Below are 21610 nucleotides of genomic sequence, written 5' to 3'. Positions count from 1 at the left end.
CAGCTTCGCTGTAAAACAGCAGTTAAAAAATTACAGTTGTAGTCGATATTGTTATAGAGCCCTCGGATTTTGTGTAACCCTTGGTGTTGGGTTTCGAATAATATATGATAGAGTGTTCAGAGAGTGCATTCAGGAATACAGGATTCGCAGGGGTGCCGAATGAAAGCTAATATAGAATATCAGGCTTCCGTTTGGAGATGGCATTGCATTTATATACCCCAGGGACGAAATACACAGCATGGTTGAAAACAGGCAGAAAAAGCAGAAAGGTGGGCTTCAGTACTAATAAACGACCCTAAAATATTGGTTTCATAGTTTCATAAGCTAACATGAGGCGCACAGCGAAGCACAGTAAATGGTAAATGGCGTAGAGATTCTGCGTCCCCGCAGTGTAAACGCGCCTTTCCACGTCATCTGTCTTTACTATTCGAACTGCGCCAAGCAATCGGTTTTGGTACCCACTTGCGCGGTGTCGGTGGCCCAAGGCTACAAGGTTGTGGACCATTAATTGCTCTTTGCAGCCGGTGCATTCGCCAACAAGTATGAAGCTTGCCGCATTCAGTGAAGACGTCCTACCATCAGTGGCTCTGGAAATGGATGTGCAGGCGACCATCTTGTTGCCTCCTCGGTCGACTCTCATCTGCGCATGATGGTTAGCAAATCACTCAGCACGGCGGAGCGTGATGCTTTGGTGGACTTGCTCTCACAGTATTCATCAGTGTTTGAGTTGTCGCAGCTCGACAGCGCACGCCCCATTCCCGTGTCCTTCACCAGTCATGGCATTTACACTGGATATGCACAACCGAATCGCCACAAACCGTACAGTGTGGCGCTGTCCGAGCGGAAAGCCACAAATGAGTGAGCTGATGAAATGTTACAAAAAGGGGTCATTCAGCAAAGTTCTATCCTTTGGGCGGCACCTGTCTATCTAGGGAAATATAAAGATGGGCAATGGCGATTTTCCGTGAACTACCGCCACCTCATTGCAGTAACAAAAGAAGACGTCTACAAGTTTCTCCACGCAGATGACGCCGTCGTCTGCTTGTTCTCCGCTTTGTACATCTCATCGGCCGATCTGTGGTGGGGTTAATGGCAGATACCGATGTATTCAGCGGACAAGGAAAAGACTGCTTTCATTACACTCAACGGTTTGTTTGAATTTAATGTTATTCCATACGATCTGTATAATGTTCCCACAACGTTCGAGCGTTGGATGGATGCTATATGACGCTACATCAAATGGCATATCTGTATGTTTTAATTAGAAGATATCGTTATTTTTGGCCGGACATTTCAAGAGATGAATGAGTGCCTCGCGCCTGTCCTGGACTTCTTACAGCAAGCTGGCCTTGTTCTAAATTATGAGAAATGGCGTTTTGGTGAGCGTCAAGCGCTCTTAATATTCAGTCAGCTCGTCGACCCAGAAGGCGTACGGCCTCATCCTCAGAAGACTGCGGTCGTTGCAGCGTTTCCATACTCCCGGAATGTGAAGCAGCTTCAGCATTTCTCAGGACTGTGCTCACAATTTCGTCGTTTTGTCCCTCGTTTTGCTGATTCGCCCAGCCGCTCACGTGCCTACTCCAGAAATACGCTGCCTTCGAGTGGACATCAGAGTGCGACTTGTCATTCCGCGAACTCAATTTCCTACGAACACTGCATCCTATTCTACGGCACTTAACCCGTCTGCTCCGACGGAAATCCATACATACGCAAGTGGTGCTGGTAACGGTGCAGTGTTCGTCCAGAGCTGTGATGAGCACGAACATGTCATTGCCTAGGCCTATATATCTTTTAGCAAGGCTTAACGCAACTACACACAATTACCTAGGCAGAACACCTTGTGGTAATTTTTGCCGTGCAGTGGTTTCGCTATTACATTTACGGGCGTCCTTTCAGAGACATAACGACCACCATGCCCTATGTTGTCTGCTCTGTCTTCGTGATCAATCGGGTCGACTTGCTCGCCGGGCTCTCCGAGTGCAAGATACGACTCACCATCACGTATAAGTCCGGCCGACAACAGGCTGACGCCGACTCCCTCTCCCGGTTACCACTTGCTACGACGAAATGTGATGCCGATGGATTCGACCACTACATCACTTCTATATCACAGGAGTTTCCTGATGCTCGCATCTTCCGCACGGAACAGCGCAAAATCGTCGCCTCGAGGAATTCCTTAACGTTGCGCAGGACTGTAGCGGTGCCTGCACGTTTTGTCTACGTGAAGGTCTCCTTTACAAGAAGACCTACTCGACCACCGGTCGTCGTTTCCTCCTTGCTCCCTCCAGAGTCTCCGCACCTCTGTTTTGCGTGTCATACATGGTGACCCAACTGCTGGACACGTGGGATCTGCGTCAACCCTCCACCGCGCTCAGGATCGTTTATTAGCCGCGGATGCGCAAAACGATTGAGATGTATATAGCCAATTCTTCTCAGTGTCCGAGTCACAAACGTCTGACGGATGCAGGTCTTGGTGTGCTTACCCTCTAGCGCGTCCAAAAAGTTCATTTTAGAAAGTCGGAATGAACTTCTTAGGCCCTTTCCCCAAGTCGCACGATGGCAACCAGTGGATAATCATCTGCGTGGGAGATTATTCGGAGACGGCCGCTCTCCCCGCAGCTACAGCGCACCACGTGTCTCTTTTCGTGCTGAGCATTATATCATCTTGTGACATGGACATTCACCCCCCCCCCCCCCCCCCCCCACAAGCGACTGAGGCCGCCAGTTCACTTCTGACGTTCCGTTTGTGCGAACACCATTTCTGACATTCGACTGTGTGTCATGCGCAAAGAAATGGGTGGACGGAGCGCAGCAACAAACCACTCACCAATATGCTTTTTATGTCTGTCGATTCGAACCAGAAAAACTGGGCTTCAGTGTTACCGTTTATCACATACGCTTTCACACCGCCAGAAAAGAAACAGGCTACACTTATTTCCTTCTCCTTTATGCGCATTCCGCCCGCCATCCTCTTGACACCATCCTCCCTTTTTTCAGCGATTTATAAAAATAATAATAATAATAATAATAATAATAATAATAATAATAATAATAATAATTGGTTTTGGGGGAAAGAAAATGGCGCAGTATCTGTCTCATATATCGTTGGACACCTGAACCGCGCCGTAAGGGAAGGGATAAGGGAGGGAGTGAAAGAAGAAAGAAATAAGGAGGTGTCTAGTGGAGGGCTCCGGAATAATTTCGACCACCCGGGGATCTTTAACGTGCACTGACATCGCACAGCACATGGGTGCCTTAGCGTTTTTCCTCCTTAAAAACGCAGCCGCCGCGGCCGGGTTCGAACCCTGATACTCCGGATCAGTAGTCGAGCGCCCTAACCACTGAGCCACCGCTGCGGGGCTGATGATTTATGTTTAACTGTGAATCTGCCTGGCTTAAGAGGCTCACTTCCCAGGACGGCTCAAAAGCTTGCGACGACACCCACCATCGGAATTTTACCTACCTTCCTGTCGAATTCTGGCTTTGGCGACCAATTAGAGAGCGCGGCTTACACCAGAAAGTGCCGGCACACTACACCGGTTCTTTTATGATCGTGGACCTACTGAGTGACCTGAACTACCGCATTGGGCGGCTTATAGCCACTGGTCGACGTTCCGCACAAACTGAAGTGACGCACGTCGCCACGTTGAAGCCCTGCCATCCTCGTGACAATGTCTGACTCGCTCTGAGGGCTTCGCCGGTGGACAAGGAAACTGCTACAGACGTGACGACGATGACTACGGAAGACAATAACAATGAAGTAGAAGCGCATGCTGGTTTTTCTTGGGCTAGCGCCTTGCAGCTAACGGCTACTTGCCTCTGGGTGCCTGCGTCGCTAATTGTATCGTTTCCAGTGTTGCATTATCCAATTTGTGATCAAACGGAAACTCCTCTGCAAAGTCTACAAGGTTTTCTACTCGCTGGAAACCTGCTTGCGCGAAACGAGGTCCCGAGAATACCGAACGAAAGTATGTAGTGGACAGCTGCTTTCTGATACCATCCAAAGGCGCTGCATGCCAATGAGGTGCGGCCAACGGAACAGGTTTGGAACGGCGCCATGACGACAATTTTAAAACCATCGTATTAAGGCGTGCGAAGATCGTCATCTATTAACTGACGATATCCACTTCAGCACAAAACCTTCTCTCATACCGCTTCATTCAGCCCTTTTCTTTGCCAGCTGCAGCTGCCTCATCCCTGCAAGTTGCCTAATGTTATCCGGTGACCAAACTTTCGGCCACCACTGCTACGCTCACATTCCCTAGCAATCCAGTTCAATATACCCTTTACAACCATCTGTTTACCTCTGTTAGCCAGAAAGCAACTCTTTTTTGTCGCCTGTGGATTGCGTGCTCACGTCGTATTCTGAAAGTCCTGGGTTCAGTTCCCTGACACCTTCGGAAGGAGCTTTATTTTCCTTTATAAAAACAGTGAAGCCTTCTGTGATTCTTCGCAAGCAACACAGAGTATCGGCCCAAAGTTGGATATATATTGGCAAAAACGAACATTTGCTAATATGTTCCGAAAGTCAGTAGGGCCAGTGTACTTTGCTGCTAGGGGACCAGAGTTGTTGGCAATACCTACGCTCGGTTTCGTTGGCGACGAGCCATATAACGCTTTTGGATTTATAATCCGACTTTGTTCCCTGATTCATTCTGCTGTCTTCCTGCCTAACTTTACACCTGCCATTTTCCTTTCCCTAACTCGCTGCGCTTCCCTCAATTTAAGTTTAGACCTTTTCGCCGTCCTCTTAACTGACGCCCCTTTGATGACTACTGGCAAGATGTCTGTCGGGCGCGCGGCCGCATCGCATGCGAACGTAGCCGGAAGAAACGGCCGCTGCGGTTATGTGTGCGTACGCGCGGGCGATTCGGCGCTCCCAAGAAACAGCCGGCGCTTTGTGTTTTTATGTGTGTGCTTACCGCTCACGATGGACGAGAGACCCCCCCTCCGAACAGCAGTTACGGGGGCCTCATCCGATAAGACCAAGGTCTGCGCGCGCCGCCTCCGTAACGACGGGAACCAGCTCAAGATGCCTTCCCAGGGAGCCGACCGAAGGGAGCAGCGGGGAGGCAAGGACGAGAGAGAGCAAGCCTGAAAGAAGGACCGGGAAGAGAGGAGAGACGACCAAGAAGGACTGAGGAGACGGGTGGTGGATGCCGTGACGAGAGGCCGCATCCCGACGGCAGAGTCGTGTCACCGCAGTTGTGAATAGAAGTCAATAAATTCGGCACTTTATAATCTGAAGTCTTCATGTGGTCTGGATGACTCGGGAGAAGAAGAGAAAGTAGTGAAGGGAGGAGAGGAACCTGCCTGACTATGTCTGTTATTAATTTTTTCTTCAAGGACACTGTAAGGTGCTGTACATTACCTGAGAGTACTTGCCAAGCGCTCACCAGTCTACTCTTGTGCGCATGGCGAATTCATTCTCGTGGTGCGGCGCGGCGATTGCTACCTGCACTAACACGATGCATTCGCTGAGAACTTCTAATGCTTTACTGCTTATCGCGAGCCGTTATCACCTTTCCTGGCTATTGATCCTGGCTATAACATTTCTGCGTACTAAATATTAGACCGACTGTTTTGCTTTGCGTTTCTATGTCGTATATTATACTATGCGGCTCTACCACTGATTTACGGCACATGAAGGCAATGTCGTTTAGCGAATCAAATTTTTTAAAGGTTTTCTTCACTAATTTATGTTACTAACTCTTCCAAATCCAGTTATATAAGTAACTTTACTAAACGCGCGAGGAAAAATCGTGTCGCAATGTTCCGCTCACTCTAATTGGAATTTCTTCTGCTATGATGTGAAGGGCCTTGGCGGTTCTGCGCTCTTGTGCACCTTTTCAGTACATTTACACATGCTTCTCTGCGCACTTGTTCAAAAATGCCTGCATGAATGCTCAGCTTTCGATTGAGTCAAAATCGTTTCCGAAATTTATGAATCCTCTTTGCCATTGTCCCGGCTAAATTTGGCATGGCTTTTAAGATACAATGTAGCATATAGGGCGCCGGGAACTCGAACAATAGCGTTTTACAATGTACGTAGTTGGAGTATTTTTGTATTTTGATTGTAAACACAATAAATGTATTGAAAGTAAATCAGCTTTCTGTGTACTGCTTTGACGCGAAAATTTGTGTGCCAAAAATAGTGCGCGATGTATACTATATCAGTTTTTCTCCGTGAAGAAGTAATCATACATTAGCACGCACCAAAGCGCAGCCATGCGGCTACACAGTTTGCGCAGCAACTTCGCAGTGTAAGGGAAATTCTTGTTCTGGCGTTCGAGCATCGAACCACCGCCTCACCTGGGCAGTAGCTCGCCCAACTGAGCAACAGGTACGCCTGGAATATCGCAGAGCGAGAGCCAAGTGATCAGCAGGTGGACGCGTTAATGTTGTTGTTGAAGTGTTTAAGGGAATTTCCCAAAAGATAAGGTTTGTAATAAGTTTTAATTACTGAATAGTTTAGTTTAGTTTTAGATTTAGATAGTTTAGATTAGTTTTTGCACAAAGAATCCCTATGGTCGCTTGTGGGTCTCCTGGCGCACCCTTTCGCAGATATCAACACGCTGTCATCGACAAGCTTGTTGCCAATCTATACTGCTATATTACATATTGTCGTCGATATTAGTTGTTGACGCTAAATAGTTACTCTTTTTATACTGCTTAACTGTTTCTTTAATGTTTAGTGTAGTTTTTAGCTTATGGGTGTTTAACGTCCCAAAGCGACTCAGCCTATGAGAGACGCCGTAGTGAAGGGCTCCGGAAATTTCGTCCACCTGGGGTTCTTTAACATTTACTGACATCACACAGTGCACGGGCCTCCAGAATTTCAGCACCATCGAAATTCGACTGCCGCGGCAGGGATCGAACCCGCCTCTTTCGCCCAGCACCCGAGCACCATAACCACTCAGCCACCACGGCAAGTGTTTGTTTAATGTAATTCGCCTACTGTGCGGTGTGAGCTGCTCATGCAAGGACTTCATTTATCCCACTGAATGAGCCTTCGTTATTCTTGTAGAGGTAACTTGCTCGGCGCCTGACCCAAACGACAGTGGTCCTCCCGCTTGACCACCATTTCTCTTTTCAGCGAAAGTGCATTTCTACGTCGTTGCCCTCTCGCATAATCAAGATTTCTAGTTACAACAATGCCTGTTTTTCTTGTGAACGAAACCTTTAACGCTTCAAATATTGAAATATGAAACCTAACCATGTGCTGCTCGTCTTGAGAGCAGCGCTCTGAAGCGTTGAACTCGTGAACGTAGGAGCGTTTTATGGTGCCACAGTTACAGATGTGGCGCCCTGGAGCCCTATTCTTGACACGCATGGCGACCATTCGGCGCCATATTGTGTCTTTATTGGCTCCGAAAGCGATCACATGCAAGTGACGAGTTTCAAACTTATGGCGCATAAGCGCGAGGTTTCAAAACCTTTTTCTGGAGAGACATCAATTCACGTGACCTTGAAAAGTAATTTTTAGCACCGATATTCTTGTTCCTGGCTGGTAAATATAAGTGATTGTGGAGGGTAAACAAAGTTACAGCTTGCAGAGAAGAAAGCACTTGCATTTAACAATTTGCAGAAAATAACTGCATACTGTGGACGTCTATTCCATGAAATCTGTATGGCTGTAGAAATGTCACGTGAATCACGACATCAGTAAGGCTTACAAAATGATGTAAAAATGACGTTTCATGATCCAGAACATGTACCAACATTGCCGAAAATCACCGCGCTTGGCGGCCATAGTTTGCGATTGCGACAGGGTAGTCGAATTATGCCATTGAGAAAACGGCAAATCCAGCTCTGATTTATACGGCTGCTAGCTTACTTCATTTGACAGGCATATATATTAAGTAATAAATAATTCAAAATCTTTTCTTCATTGCAGAAAACATTAGAATGGCGTCATAAGGGTACCTCACCAACGCAAAGAGGCAAAATAACTTGAGCAATGTTTGCTTTCTTTGTACCGGCCCGTGTGAGATAACTGAAATCTCGCTGTAGAAACTGACCAGTAACAAGGATATCGTTCCAAGATTTATACGGCTGCTAGCTTACTTCATTTGACAGGCATATGTATTAAGTAATAAATAATTCAAAATCTTTTCTTCATTGCAGAAAACATTAGAATGGCGTCATAAGGGTACCTCACCAACGCAAAGAGGCAAAATAACTTGAGCAATGTTTGCTTTCTTTGTACCGGCCCGTGTGAGATAACTGAAATCTCGCTGTAGAAACTGACCAGTAACAAGGATATCGTTCCAAGATGTTTTACATATATCTTCGGGATAAGAGGATGTGGTATTGCGGTCGTCGCAAAACGCAGCGTCAACGCTGTCATCGAAAGACAGACTGCTGACACGCAAAATGTTTTTGTGAAAATCATTGAAGGAAACTACGTTTCTTCTGGGCGCAGTTTATCGTTTTCTGGATGCCTATGCAACTTTTTGTATAAGCTGCATGGTCAGTTACTCTCGCTACAGAGCGAGAAAGTGATTTTAACTGGTGTGTTTAATATACGGCTGAAACCTGGAATCATTTATCTTTTGGTTCATGCCTTTCAAGTGATTTTATCTTTGTCATTATGCTTCCTATTGATCTTGAGCAGGCAGTTTCTGAATATACTCTGGAAACCCCAATTCTGGATCTATTTATTGGTAGTTAAGGATATGTAGAAGTAACTGTTGCGGTTAAACCCGGCATATCTGATGACAAGCTGATTTCTTTTTCTTGGAAATTGAAAACGAACATGTGCATCGACTGCGGCATCAATTCGAAGAATGCAGTTGCGCTGATGATGTTGGTATTGTTAACTACATCGAAGAAAATGTTGGAAGTATTGCAAGTGATTTTAAAAGTTCCCTGCAGCAATTCTCAGAAACGCTCAGGTATTTCATGAAAAATATTGTACCGTAAAGAAAAATCGTAAAAAGACAGCAAAATGGATGGATTACTCATGACACCATGCGCACTAAACGTAGACCTAAGAGGTCTGGTAGAAAGCATGGGACCTCAGCACAAGCGTGCAGGAAAATTAATAATGGCCTATTATCAGAATTGAGCTGCGCAATAAGTAATTTTTTCACAAACTTTAGCCGGGTACTTAAGAATGTTACAAAAAATTTGTCTTCATTTCACTAAGCCCGTAGAGCTCAGGAAAAAAACAAAGTCGGTCATCAGAGTATAATAGACGTTAGCGAAATAGCTGAGGAATTTATAAGGTTTATATGCGACATTTAGAGCATTATACGACTGTTACATAAAACCGATTACTCCAATAAAACGACCGCAAACTAACTCTCAAAGGATTCTTGGTATTGCTGTTCAGTCTTGACACTAAACATCCGTTGGACCCGATGATGTACCAATTGTATTTCTCAGGCGATATGACTAGCAAATATTAGTGTTTCTGAGAGATATCTTCAGACTTTCATTATCAAATGGAACAATACCTGCAGACTACAAAGAAAAAAAAACTCGTGCGGTTCTCATCTTCAAAGAAATTGGCGTTGGTTTAGCTTTGGTTAAATCTGGAGTGGCTCGATAGCTACAGCTGGCCGAGTAGAACTTGGTCACGTGACCAACCACGTGACAGCGTCGCAAAGCAGCCACCGCCCCGCTGAAGGCTCGAAATGCTACCGTAATGTTGTTATCGCTACAAAAGGTCATCGACTGCCAGCTGGAAATCATCGCCCCGTGTCTAATGCGTGTAGTTGATGCGAACTGTTGGAGCGTATTCTTGCCGGCTGCTTGGGAAAGGTTCTTCATTATCGCGTATTTTTCTGAAAATCATCATGGTTTTACACTGTTTTCGTATACTGTTACTCAGACTCTTTTGCTAGCGTATCAGTTTGCGCTTCTGCCCGATATGACCGGACAAAGAGAAGTGCTTTTTGATTTCAGAAAAGCTTCTGATAAGGTGTCTCATGGCAGACTTCTGTGGAAACAGGAATGCATAGTTATTCCTTTTCATATCATCTTATAGATTCAAGCCTATCCTGAAAGATAAAAGAACAGTTTGTAAAAATCAGCAACACCCCTTCAATTGTGCTTAGTGTTTCTTCTATAGTTCGACAAGAAAGTTTGCTTGGACCGTTATTATATTTAGTTTATACGAAAGATTTATTTCAGGTTGTTGCTGACAATTTATCAGTTAAGCTGTTCACGGATGATTATGCGGTGCTCAAACAAGTTTCTACCGATCATGATCGCATGTCTAGAATATAGAGCGCGAATAAATATTTTAACTAACACATTGTGGCTGTATTACTCTGGCATTTTCTTTAGTGTATGGTTTATGATGGTTTAAGGTCCCAAGCGAATCAATCTATGAGGAACACCGTAGTGAAGGTCTCCGGAAATTTTGACTTCTTGGGATTCTTTAACGTGCACTCATATCGCACAGCACACGTCCCTCTAGAGTTTCGCCTCCGTCGAAATCCGACCGCCGCGACCGGGAAATGAAATGATTGAGTATCTGTCTCACATCTCAGCGGACGGCTGAACTGCGCCGTAAAGAAAAGGATAAAGGAGGGAATGAAACGGCCGGGATCGGACCCACGTCTTTCAGGTCAGCAGCCGAGCGCCGCAACAACTGAGCCACCGCGGCAAGACGCGGATATTTTTAGAACTTGAATGACCATTGTCATGCTTGGGAAAAGACTATTTCATATAATTTTGATAAAAGAGAATCTGAAGGCCAATGAAAATGACACGAAATGTTTTGGCCAAAAACCATTTTGATCAAAAGTTTGCACAAGTTGTGACAAACTTCTAGTAGTGAAATCATGCACCTTATGCTTAGCACTGGTATCGTGAGGCCTTCCTTGTTACACAAGATAGATAAATTTAGTGATGCGAAGGGAGAGAGATTGGCTAGAAAGATTGATATCTGGCTTGCTACTTTGCACTGAGGAAGGGGAGGACAAAAAGAGGGTCGAAACGGGTGAAGATGTTGTGAGGGAGAGATGAGAGAATGCGCAGGCACATTTGATGACATCGCAACCGTGAGTAGAGGCCCGTGTCACTGAAAAAAACGTGAAAACGCCCGCAGTGCCTGAGCTGCTTGCCAGCTCTGCGGCCAAGCGCTTAGCAGTAAATCCTCCGAAAGTGGCCTGTAGTCCAGACACTTCAAGGAAGCAGCGAACGTTAGTCTTTGGCGCGCATATACTGGACAAACCACTAACACATGCTCCACAGTCTAAGCCATGGCGCAAATAGAACAGTCCAAGTGTCCGCTGGTACAGTCGCGAGTAAAAAATATTAGCACAAATGATGGAACCCCGGAGCGCCGGAATGACAACGCGTGGCGCTGCGGGTAACGAAGAGGCTGATAACGAGAGTGCCGGGCCGTTCCCATTCTACAGTATTAGGGGGTTTCAGCGGACTGTCACGGCCCGGCAAAATTTATTTTTCTGTCTTGGCCTCTCTCTCTTTTTTTAGCGCAGCGTTGCTCCCACAGGCAACTGGAGAAGAATAGGATAGCTTTTTTTGCTTGTTTGGCAGTTATTTTTGCGAGCAGCCTCTGCCGAGCTACACTCGGTAACTGCTTGGACAGCTCTGCATTCAGGAGCTGCCATGACCTCCCAAGGAAGCATATTTGAATATGATGGAGAATATATGGGGGTTAATGGAAAAGCGACTTGATAAAAGGCAGCTGCACGAGTCATTGCCAGATATCCTTTGGCCGGCGGTTCAAGAGGAATGGAGCAGGCTCCAGGCTCTTCCTGACCTTGCAAGCAGTCTGTTTGACTCTTTCCCTGAGCGCCTTCAAAGCGTTGTGAGGGTCGGTGGGACCTATGCACGCCATTAGTGCAACGACGTGTTTGCTCTCGCATCCCGACAGCAAAGCTGGATATCCTGCTTATTTCTTTTCCTGAATTGATGGGATAGTGCTCCTGTTAATAGTTTTACTACACTTTCCCAACAAAGTGACTTGTGTGAATTAGTTTCATCGGGAAAATAAACTCTCCCTGTTTTTCGAGCTTGTGCAATGCTGGATAAAATAGCGCCATCATCTATTGCTCCCGCGAGTTCCTTTTGACAAACCATCACGGATAAAAAAAGTAATGAAAAAGAGGCTATCTTTGCTCATGGTAACCGACGCAAAATAAATGCCGCATGCTCAGTCACGTAGGGTCGGCACTTCGACGCTCGGGCGCTGACACGCTTGATAAAGCATACTTCCTTCCGTCCCCCCCTTTCCCGAAAATATGAAAACGGCCCGATAGGCAGGTGTGCAAACCGCAGCGCCGCGTGGTGAGATATACATATCCTGTTTGCCAGTGATTTGTGCTAATATTTTTTACTCACGACTGTACAATTAAATGTCAATACTTTCGGCATGAAAACGACGTCTGAACAATGTCTGTATCAAACATGCGTGAAGCAGCGAAATTCCTCGCGGTACCAAAAATTTCATATCCGGAGCTGGACTTTTGGTTTGGTTTGGTTTATGGGGGTTTAACGTCCCAAAGTTACACAGGCTATGAGAGACGCCGTAGTGAAGGGCTCCGGAAATATCGACCTCCTGGGGTTCTTTAACCTGCACTGACATCGTACAGTACACAAGCCTCTAGAATTTCGCCTCTATCGAAATTCGACCGCCGCGGCCGGGATCGAATCCACGTCTTTAGGGCCAGCAGCCGAGCGCCATAACCACTCAGCCACCGCGGCGGATGATCTGGACTTTTCAGGCAGATGTTTTGAGTGTCTGGCTGGGCCCAGTATCTCGCCGTCTCACTCTTCATAAAGCCCGAGAGGAGGCTAGTTTTACTAAAGTGGTGTCAGGTCTACAGAAAGGCTCATCTGTACGGACCTAGGACGCTGTTGAGAGCACTGTTTGCTTCAGCATCGGCCCTCTCATGGCCATCGAAACCGTAGTTCCAGGGATGCACGGAAATACCATTATGGGACATTCTTCTTGGGCAGATGACAGGAGCTCAGCGATGTCTATTGCCAGAGACTGGTAGGCAGTGTGGCCTTGAAACCACCCATCCTTGTTACACAAGGTTGAGAAACAGCCACAAAGCTTGCATATGCAGATTGCGCTTCTAGGTGGTGTGTGAAATATACATCAGAGAACATAGAAGTCACACAGGAGGCGTTAAATTGCCAAGGCGCCCTTCAGAGTTGTGCTGCCGAAAAAAAATCAGAACGTAAAAGCTTTGCGCAAGAAGCTACTCTGCCCTTCGTGATAAAAGCTGCCATGCATGCACGTAGGTACATTTCGCGATGTAACATGGTTCAGAGCGCGAATCCGTGTGGTCATTGAATTTGGAAGCAAGCATTTCGCGGAACCTTTCCTGTAAATATGCGCCGTTATCAGAGGAACCAAGACCTGAACCTGGCATTAGCATCCCTTAATACCAAATATAGCAAAAGCTTACCGGAAGTGTCAGCAGGTACCTTTTAATTAGCGGTAATTTACCATCTCAACATGGACATTAATCGCGTATGGTATCGCATGTGGAGCCCACTAATCAATGCCCACTTCAAGCAAAGACGATTGATCATCGATATATGCAGCTTGCCTCGAGGACTTGATGATTTTCAATAACCAGCTACACGGTGGCTCTTTAACAGCGGTTGCAACGCGTGCAATGAGGTGCAGTGAAGACGCCGCTCAAAGAAGCTCAAGCATCACGCGAGTGACAAGGCTTATTCAATATGAATGCTTAGAGCACGGCGCTCTGCACAGATCTTTCTCAAAACTGGCATGCAGCGGGAAAGCTTTTGGTTGGCGACGCAAGCAAGATTACGACAGCGCACTACTCCTTGAAGCAATCTCGCCATCCTCAGTTTTTAGGTCCGCCGTCAGGTGCCAATAATTCCACGAAATTAGTGCACGACCATCAAGAATTTTTTATTTTACTGTGCCGTACACTGGACTGCCATATGCTGCATTAATGTTTCTTTGTTAACACGACAAGTCTGTTATAAGTCACTCCTTTTTGTGTTTAAATCTATCGTTTACATACGACGGCCAATAAAGATTTTATTCTTAAAAGTAACGTCTTTAGGAGGCTCTGCACGAGCGAATGCACTTCGAGCTGGCAGTCTGCATGTGCTATTCCTAGAGGAAATGCGGTAGATTGCGGTTCCTTGGCAGTAAACCAGCGCCGTTGGTGGGACGGGGGGGGGGGGGGGGGGTCCGTTCAGGGAATCCGGCGTTTCATTCTTGAGCTGTATCCGAATATAATCTGTCATCACGTCCGATTAGCTTCCCAAGTTAGGGCCAACTTTCGCTTTGGTGGTTGGCATTTACTACTCCTTCCCTCGAAAGCAGCCGTTTTTTATTCCGTTGTGTTAAGGTTAGTGTTCGGTGCGTGGGAGCCCCGCGAGCGAAGAACCTCTCAACACCGTTGCTGTGTGGAGGATAAACCATTTAGTTCATTAGGGGGAGAGAGAGAGAGGGAATCTAGAAGAAAGCACTTCCTATGCAGTAGAAGCGCAGGCGGTCAGAGGGAACGGGGAATGCGTCATTCGACGAGGCCGTAGGGGCCGGGTGTCGTTGGAGGGGACGCTGTGTAGTTTTCTAGGAAGCGGTCGGCTTGTATGCGCGAAGGAGCCATGGGCTGCTGGAGCGGCTCTGCATCACTTGGTCAGCGAACACGACATCCCTTCCTCCTTAGATTTGGTCACTGTATCGGCTGGGTGAATACCGTTTCCGCTGGGGTCTCAGCGCAGTTGCCTGCTGTTGCGTGCATCAGCTGGGTTGTTCCCGTAAGGTTATGTCGCAAGGTTGTTTACACTAGCCGCTGGTTCTCCATGTTCTTAGTGGGGCGCCGTAGGCAGATCTTGCGCAGGCGAAGATTCCGCTGGCAGCGTGTTCACGTACAAAGCCGGCGCAGTGTAGTTTTGTTCACTTGCTGCTGTTTCGTTCATGCGATCGTCCGGAGGCGGATCTTCAGCTGGGTAGGCTTCCGCACTTGGATTTAAGTGATTAAGGAGTCCCGTTCCGCTTTTCGACTTGATTAGCCAAAAACAATGTCCTTGCCTCTTCAATACGGTTTCTTCACTGCAAGCAGGGCTTCCTGTGAAGTTGCCGAAAAAGACAGAGTGTCCTACGTGCACACCTCTGGGCGAATTAGTCACGCTTTGATCAGAGGTTTTCAGTAGGGCGTGGTTTAATATGTGTAAGTGCCGTTGAGAGCTCGCGACGGAACATGAGTGTGGTTGGCGTTCTCTCCGTCATTACTGAAATGGTTGTGTGCTGCTTGAGCAGAAATCGAGCCAGTCTGCACGCAATTGTTCCGCACCGGTCCTTGGCCAATGCCTGCTTCGTCTCAAGGGCCATTCTTTCTGCTTACCCATTCGTGGCCAGATCATAGGGCGGAGTTGTAAAGTGCATTACCTCGTTCTTCTTTAGGGAATCTTTCGTTTCCATAGGAACACAGGACGGGCCTTTGTCCATTAGCAGCCTTTCCGGAATGCCGAAATTTGTGAACAGGTTCCGCAGTTCCTCAATCAAGGTCTGTGACTGTATGTTTCGTAAGAAGCGAACTTCGAGCCACTTATTGTACGCGTCGAAAACAATTAATAGCATTCTTCCCTCCACGGGCTAGCGAAGTCGGCATGGATTGTGTGCCATGGTGCTATCGAATCCTTTCAATCGGGAGGTGGCGATTTAAGAGGCATTATTGAATGCTGACAGCAAACCACACTACTTTTTACAAGTCGCTCGAGGTTGTTCTCGACACCGGGCCACCAAAAATAGCTTCGAGCGCATGCTTTCATAACAGCTATCCCCCAGTGACCAGAGTGTGCCAAGTCGAGCACGTCTTTCCTTGCTTTCGACACTATTACCAGTCTGGTACCTCTGATAAAGCAACCTTCTTGTAGCGAAAGCTCAAGTTCAAGCTTTGTCTAATTTGGCAACCTGTGCAGCTGTGCATTTACGACAGCCCTCACTAAGCGTGATAGCAATGGGTCTTCCCGGGTCACTGCCACGAGTTGACGTGGGGACAATTAGACGCTGGGCGAGGAAGCCGGCGTAAGCACATCTTCAGGTGGGCACGGCTCATCTACTTTGGCGGGCAATGGCAGCCTGCTAAGTGCATCAGCATTTTGGATCAGGCGTCCAGGCCTTTTGGTCCAGACCTGTACACCAAACCTTATTTGAACGTGGCTAACTTGAAATACCATCGAGTCATCCTAGTCAATTTCGCTTCAGTTCTTTTTCTGCGCGGTTCGGGTGTCGATCTCCACGGCAGGCTTCGCATCGATCACACCTAGACTTCCGCTGAACGCATCAAAATGCTCCGGTGTTTTATGAAGAAAAAATTTTCATGACTTCCGCATGCGATGCTGCAGATTCTTTTCAGCTTGACCGGCGGTCAAGGTCAATGTCGAGATAGTTGGGGTAAGAGCCGCTGGCATCGCTGCTGTAGCTGACGTCATACGTGGAACCTGGCTACCACCAGTTATGCTCATTTTGTAACCTCTATCTACATTCAAGGTGAAAATTGCGGCCACCGTGACATCTAGCTGCATTCAATGTCAAACTTGCGGCCACGCTGACGGCTCGAAAAGCTGCCGTAGTGAAGCTTTTCGCTTTAAAAAATGAATTTGGATTAGCCCACCCAATTCAGGATATACAAAGCGAAAGCGGGATTGAGGTCTCCACTGACTCACGGAGCCGGTTGTGCGCCTTTATTTCGTGAAAATGAACGGTCTTTGCACACTTGTCAACGCCAATTAACTCTATGAACCCGTGTCATCGGCTCACTTGTTTTGTTTGGTTTTTGAGGAAAGCAAATGGCACAGTGATCGTCTCACATATCTCGGTGGACAGCCGGACCGCGCATAAAGGAAGGGCTAAAGGAGAGAGGGAAAGATTGACGAGAAAACTGAAAATTGAAAGTTGAATTTTGAGGAAACCCTCCGCGGAGGCTAAATGGTTAGCGCGCTCGGCCACTGATCCGGAGTTCCCGCGTTGGAACCCGACCGTGGTGGCTGAGATTACATGCAGGCAACACGCTAAGGCGCCCGTGTGCTGTTCGATATCATTGCAGGTTAAAGATTCCCATGTAGTCGAAATTTTTCCGGAACCCTCAACAACGGCACCTCTTTCTCCCTTTCTTCTTTCACTCCCTTCCTTTATCCCTTCCCTTACGGCGCGGTTCAGGTGTCCAACAATATATGAGAAACATACTGCGCCGTTTGCTTTCGCCAAAAGCAGTAAATATCATTATTATTTTTAGGAAAGGCGAGGCGCTGCACAGCAGCGGAACTCCTAGGTCTCGTTGCTACCAGTGGCGCATGCGCAGTACTGACCAGGGAGCGAGAGAGAGAGAGAAAATTAGCAGTGACTTAGATCGGCTATGCCAGGATATACGTAGGAGAAGCTAAGGCATAGCATGCTACCTTGGTTAATCTTGATTGCAAGTCCAGGTTAGTCTGGTTGTCTAGCTATGTTTTTGTCGCAATAAACATGACACAAATGTGGTTGCTGCGCACGCGAGCTCTCGTTTTCAATCCTCCGACATGTTATCAAGCATGCGACTCAGCTGGCGAAGCGAGCGGAGCCGAGCGCAAAGATGAGGGACGCGATGTGACGTCTTACCAAACGGAGGCAGCGGCAAGCCGCATAGTGTGGCCTCATGCCAGATGGCGCGGCAAGCGCGCAATGCAATTTAACTGTCTCTAAAATCTTGGTGGACACCCGAACCGCGCCCTAATGAAGGGATAAAGGAGGGGAGAAAGAAGAAAGAGAAAACTGAACATTTAAAGCTGAATTATGAGGAAAAGTGCGACCCTGCGCAGTGGCGGAACAGCTGTGTCTCGGTGCTACTGTGGCAAGTGAATAGGGAGCGAGAAAAAGAAATGCGCCGGGTGTCGCTACTGCTCCTCGCGCATTCACAGCATGGCTCTCTACGAATCACGTGAAACGACTCATCCTGCGACCAGTAAACTTTAGCTTCAAAGGTTCCCGTTAAGATCTTGTCTTCTAAAATTTGGATGGCAGATTTACTGTACATGATGCGGTGGCTCAGTGGTTAAGGCGCTTGCCTACTGAGCAGGAGTACCCGGGTTTGAACCCAACGAATTCGGCAGTGTTTCGATGGAGGCGAAACGCGAAGGGGCCTGTGCGCTGTGCTTTGTCAGTGCACGTTAAAGATCCCCAGGTGGCTGAAATTATTACAGAGCCCCCCCTCCCGCGGCACATCTTTATTCAATAATAATAATATTGGTTCTTGGGGAATGGAAATGGCGCAGTATCTGTCTCATATATCGTTGGACAACTGAGCCGCGCCGTAAGGGAAGAGATAAAGGAGGGAGTGAAAGAAGAAAGGAAGAAGAGGTGCCGTAGTGGAGGGCTCTGGAATAGTTTCGACCACCTGGGGATCATTAAGGTGCACTGACATCGCACAGCACACGGGCGCCCTAGCGTTTTTCATCCATAAAAACGCAGCCGCTGCGGTCGGGTTCGAACCCGGGAACTACGTTCCCTTACGGCGCGGTTCGGTTGTCCACTGAGAACTATATATATAACAGTTATTGCGCCATTTTGTTTTCTCAAAAAAATAATTAGTTTTGCTTTCACTAACTACGAATTTTTACCAAGATCCTAAGCCAACAACCGCTGGATAGGAAAAGCCATTTAATTTGGACACCTACACTTGCCGCCGCGTCCGGCAACAAGGCAGCTGGCGAGTGGGCCAGAGTGTTCTATTTCCGGGTAGCTGCGGGGCAACCCCCCACCCCCCTTGAGCACTGGGGAAAAGAGGAGCGCCTGCAAAATTTCGAGAAATATTTGACCATTACATATTCGGGCGTAGGCTGGTACCCCCAACAGACAAAATATTAAATAATAGAGAACCTGTCGCGTGGAAGTGGCTACAAACCAATACATTTATCAACCCGGTATGAGCTTACCACGTGTACCCAGAGCTCAGGTCGCATGATCGATGCAAACGCTCAGACGATTGGGAGCGCCCAAATTCTCACATGGCGGGCAAAAATGGTGATAGTATAGAAGACTTTGAGCTCCAGCGCACCGCGATCCTTCTGGCGGAACAGGCGCTGCCTCTCAATTATGGACTGCCAGCCAGCCTTTAACCGCGGACGCGTAACTCCCCGTCTCCCAGGCCTGCGTGAAGAAGAGAAAGTTGTTCAATGAAGTTAGAAAAAGCTTATCTCATACATACTGAAATCAGCATTGATTCCATTTTTCACATTGAAATTGCATCGACATTCCTTTAACTCCGACCAAATACAGTTACAACCCAGCGTTATAAGGTGCACACTTTGGAGCTGTTATGAAATACGACGCACAGCCTTGCACAAGCGGGACAATTCCTTGCGCAAAGACTGTGGGCTCCTTAGCTGATGCACAGGTGCGCGGTTGAATGCATTGAATCAGCGTAACATCGAAAACAAAACTACTAGTCGCAGCTCGAGTCAGCCATGAATCAGCAGTCAAATCGGCAACGAGCACATACACGGCCGTCTATGGGGATGGTTTGACAGTCGACGGCATTTACCATGGGGCCGGACACGCGCCACTCTCAACATGCGGGCCACGCGCATGTTGTCTTGGTCCCTTCAATACGAATACGCATATTTTGTGCCTTCAGTGTTCCATCTAATACTTTGTACATATTACCTCCCCCTCTATCCTCTCTTCCTGTACCCTCACCTCTTTCATTTCATTTCTCCATTCTGCCTGCTATCCTTTATTTTCGCTGCCCCAGCTCCGGTGCTTCAGTATCGATGGCAGATGCCGGGGCTAGCAAAAATATTTTCCTTCCTTTTTACTATTATTTTTAATAAAACCACTACCACCACCACCAGTGTTCCATCTTGAAGCCATGTGACAAGCACGTAGCGGTGCGTTGCGAGACAGAGGGATCGAAACCAAAGTAGGCAAATTAGTCTGGAAACCAAGAATGTGTTGGCAGTGCCCCCTTTCCTAGAAACATGCACCCAGAATATAACGCAGGAAGAAGTGCCATATGAGCCGAAGCTCTACAGCGAACGATCAAAATTATGGAAGCGAAGGAACTCGCCTATGTCCATGCGGCGAGTGGCAGAACGGGAGCGGCGGCAGCCTCGGTGGTCGATGGCCGAGGGGCGCCGGTATCTGCGGCAGCCATTCGAGGACTCAACACAGAGAATGCGGAGGAAGTATCGATAACACTCGCTTGAGTATGAACTGAAGCGAACTTCACAATTAGCAACAGCAAAACTGAAAATTAGGAAATTTAGTTGTATTGTTATCCACATAGTGTATCACCTGTCCCTCTTTCTTTTCTGACTGAACCCTCACAACTTTCATTTCACTTCCTCAAACTGCCTAAAATAATAATAATAATAATAATAATAATAATAATAATAATAATAATAATAATAATAATAATAATAATAATAATAATAATAATAATTGGTTTTTTGGGAAAGGAAATGGCGCAGTATTTGTCTCTTATATCGTTGGACACCTGGACCGCGCCGTAAGGGAAGGAATAAGGGAGGGAGTGAAAGAAGAAAGGAAGGAAGTGTGCCGTAGTGGAGGGCTCCGGAATAATTTCGACCACGTGGGGATCCTTAACGTGCACTGACATCGAAGAGCACACGGACGCTAAGGCGCCCCAAAAACCAATCATTATTATTAAACCAGCGCCCTAACCACTGAGCCATCGCGGCGGGTAAAGCAAAACTGCCATCCAGAATTTGGAAAGGAGAGGATATCGCCGGAAGCGGGCAAAATCCTTCCGTTAATTCAGTTAATTTGGACGCCCGCGCACGCGGCCGTCCCTGGTAACGAGGTGGTTCACGAGCTAACCCGAGTTGTCTACTTCCTGGAAGCCGTCGAGCCCCTCGTTCAATGGGCATACGACGAGGTTCTGCAAAATTACGAGCAAATCATCGATAGTTATAAATTGGGAACTAGACTGTTACCGGCGCCAGATGTTGGGCTAAATAAGAGAGAAGCTGTCCCTTCGAGGAAGCTCCAAATGCCTTCATGAACCCGGTCTTGGCGTTTCGCGTTACCAGAACTTAGTGAGAACCGCATAATTTGGGCGTGCCCATAATCCACACAGGGGGAGGGGGTGAGAAAATATGGTAAGTAGAGAAGCCTGGCAGACAGTGGTGCGAAGCACGGACCCTACCATCCAGCGACGCACCATCCATCTGGTGGAAGAGGCAGCAACAAGCCAACCAGCCTTTTATCGGCAAGCGCACGGCTCCGTCTTCCCAGGCCTGCGTGCAGGAGGCGAGGAGGGAGGCGCCTTGTTTCAGGTGGAAGAAAATAAAAAAAATTAACGTGGATTAGCCCTGCTAATCCAGGATATACAAAGCAAAAACGAGATTGAGGTCTCCACTGATCCACGCAGCCGGTTGTGTGCCTTTCCTTTCGTGAAAATGAACGGTCTTTGCAAAGTTGTCAACGCCAATGAACTCTATGAACGCCGTCGGCTCACTTGTTTCGTTTGGTTTTTGAGGAAAGGAAATGGCACAGGAAACGTCTCACATATCTCGGGTTAGAACACGACCGCGGCGGCTGCGTTTTTATGAAGGAAAAACGCTAAGGCGCCCGTGTGATGTGCGGTATCTGTGTACGTTAAAGATTCCCTGGTGGTCGAAATTATTCGGGAGC

Source organism: Amblyomma americanum, chromosome 10, assembly GCF_052857255.1.
Source record: "Amblyomma americanum isolate KBUSLIRL-KWMA chromosome 10, ASM5285725v1, whole genome shotgun sequence".
Classification (NCBI taxonomy): domain Eukaryota; kingdom Metazoa; phylum Arthropoda; class Arachnida; order Ixodida; family Ixodidae; genus Amblyomma; species Amblyomma americanum.
This window is presented reverse-complemented; position numbering follows the sequence as displayed.